We start from the raw sequence: 3,403 nt of genomic DNA on the forward strand, positions 1-3,403 counted from the left end.
ATCGGGATATAGAACGGTTTTCACCTTTTCCTTATCCTTAGAGTTATTAGTGTCATCCTTCGGAACCGATTTGTTATTTTTAATTTCACTTTTGTTAGGTTTATTTAATTCAATCGGTTCCGGCTCGTCGTCACTGACGAGATTTTCATCAATCTCTTCCACCACCCCATCAACCAAAGGTGGTGCCCCCCAACCTTGTTATCATATTTCTTACCATTACGTAAAATACTTACCTGGTTGACGTGCTTTTTCGAACTTGAAATGTGATGATTCGGGTTGACTGTGGTTTCGCTCGGAAGTTGGTCCGCATTCTTTTGTAATTTCGCCATGTCTGAAGCGAACTGACCAATTTGCTTCATCATTGCCTCCGACGATTTATCCCGTAACTCGAACTGTTGTTTTGTCTCAGCCTTTTGATCAGTCATAGCTTTTAATAACGCATCCAACTTCGAATGTACTGACTCGTCCGAATTACCTGAGGACCGTTTCTGCTGATCCTGATTCCCCTTAAAATTTTCACCCCGGTTACCGTCTCTGTTATACCCCCGATTCTGATTACCCGAACCCTGCTGATAATCGCTCTGGCGGTAATTAACCTGCGATCTGTTCTGACTCGATCCCTGAAAGTTCGGGTTCAACTGATAAGACGCGTTCCCGTAACGAAAATTCGGATGGTTCCACAGGCCCGGGTGATATGTGTTAGAATTGAGCCCTTGGACTTTGGAATCCCCGTAAGCATAACTGACTTCCTCAGTATCATCCTCCTCGTCATCATAAAACTCAGGGCAATTTTCTGCTTTGTGCCCGAGTTCACCACAATCTTCACAAACCGGAAATTTTACTCCAACTTTCCCGACTTCTTTCTTCTTACCCTTTCTGTACCCAGCCAGTTCACGTTCTAACTCAGCAATTCTTTCAGACTCACTCGTGACTGACTTAACCGATCTAGATGAATTACCCCGTCTTCGTCTTTCAGCTGCTGCTTCTGCCTTGGAATCTTCACACATGAACTCTAAATATTCCCAATCATCTTCCTCAGGCTGATTCAACAACTGACTATTACACGAGGCCATAAGATGCTTTTGGTCCTCGTATGTCAAACCATCAACAAAGCACTTTACCAGTTCCCACAGTTCGATTTGGTGATGTGGGCATTTTTTGATCATATCCTTATACCTGGTAAAAGCTTAATGGAATAACTCACCCGGTAACTATGAAAAGTGACGAATGTCTGAACGGGCCTCGGTAGTCTTCGACTGTGAATAAAACTCGTTTAGGAAGAGTTGTTGCATCTCAGCCCAGTTTCTGATACTGTGTGTTGGTAACGAGTTAAACCACAGTTTCGCTTTGTCTTTTAACGAGAACTGTAATAACCGCAACCGGACTTCATCCTGATCGAATGTACCATCACCAATAGACCCGCAAATAGCCGAAAAATCGGCTAAGTGTGAATACGGGTCTTCCGAAGCCATCCCGTTGAAATGAGGAACGATGTTGATGTACGATGGCCGGGACTTGAATTTTTGTTGTCCCGGCACTCGTTCCTGTGGGGCCAAACCGGGATGCTCCGTCTGAGATAGCCGGTCTGAACCGACTGTTAACACCATGAGCCGGGGCTATGTAATTTCTCCTTTGCCCCCCGGGGTTTCCCATACCGCCCCGGTTAACCGGAATACCACGAACTCTTTTGGGCCGTTCCGCCCGATTAACCCTGTCTCGACCCCTTCCATTTCTGTTAACGGGTTCAGCCCGTCTTCGAATTACCGGCTCTTCCACTTCTTCTTCATACTGATTATCACCCTCAACCTCTGGTTCATCAACCTCATTCTCGGGCTCAACCGCCCGATTCCTCCTAACCCATCGATCTACCTCATCATCAGCTGTCCGAAAACCTTCATTTTCATTATTATCTTCACCCTCATCCTCATCTTCAGTCGGAACACTCGATCAAACATCATCAATATTTATCCGAACTCGGCGGTTGGGGTTATTTTTTGGAGCGGATGGTCCGGCTTGATCAAAGTTGAGGTTTATGTTTCGGTTAAGGTTTCGGTTTTGGTTTTGATTTCGGATTCTGGAGGCACGAGCTGAGTTGTTTTGGTTATTCTGGTTATTGAAGTTTGGTGGGTCGGGTATGTTGTCTGGGTGAAACATGTTGGTTTGTGAAAGTGGATCTTAATTTTGGTTATTGTTCTGATTCTGGTTTTCGTTCTGGTACTGGTTCTGGTTCTGGTTCTGATTTTGATTCTGGTTCTGGTCTTCCATTTGTTAGTTTCTGTTTTGTACTAGAAACTGCCGAGCTACTCTCTCGATTTCGGGCTCGTAAACTAACGGAGACTGTCGGCCCGAATGGCGGGTGCGCATAAACCTGTAATCTGCACAACTAACACAACCCACGTAAAATAAAAAATACAAATAAAATAAAGTAAAATAAAATTTAAACTAAAAACTGAAAAATTAAATAAAACACGAAAAACAAAAAGCGCACTAACTCTCCGGCAACGGCGCCATTTTGATGACCGTCGTTTGAGTCAATCAAAAACCTAATTATTCTAAATAGTTAGAGCAGGTAGGGTATCATATCACAAGGAGTATGTGGTCAATGCAATTTGTGTAACAGATTTAATATTATGCAATAACTGGTGTTTAGTGCTGATCACACAAGCAATATTTTGAATTAAGAGAACTAAGCAACGAACAAGTAAACGAGTATTAAGCAGTTAACAAAGCAAACCACACCCGGGAATTCAAGTAAGCAACCAAACAGTATCTCATGCAACATAACAGATTTATTATTGATGATTAACTGAAAACTGATCAACCAGACAAAACCTTAGACGTCAACAATTACTTTACACACGGCACTGGTTATCAAACAGTCATTGCCAGTGTGACTCAGTTAAGGGTAATTGTACGTTTTATCGTATTCAATCTAACCAAACAGTTATATGACTAATTATCTAGCAACTGGTAACAGACCGTTCAGACCAACGTAAACCTAAACCGACCGAACACACAGAAATACTAAACATCAATAATCATATATCAATCATCAATAACAATACACAAGTGTTCTTAATCACATGAGAAAAATATAAAAGGTTACAAACTATACATCCCGGGTACGATTCTAGGAGATTAGCCGAGCCGAGACATCATCAAATCTTCGATACGGATGATATGGATCACGTGGAAGGTCTTGGCACAAGCTATAATGGTGGAAATCGCCTCTTGGAGCTGCTGGAATCGCCTATGGTTCGTCCCAACGGAGTTAGGGTTTCATATGATGAAAGATATGATATTAACCAAATTTATCCGTCTGCACACCCGTCGCGGTACGCGACGGGGCCTTCTGTGAGCCGATCGCGTACCGCGATTGACTGCTGGTCAACATCATTTTAAA

This window comes from Bidens hawaiensis, unplaced genomic scaffold (assembly GCF_021521415.1).
Source record: "Bidens hawaiensis isolate Kalapana, Puna unplaced genomic scaffold, B.hawaiensis_p1.1 tig00032043_1, whole genome shotgun sequence".
NCBI classification, from domain to species: Eukaryota; Viridiplantae; Streptophyta; class Magnoliopsida; order Asterales; family Asteraceae; genus Bidens; species Bidens hawaiensis.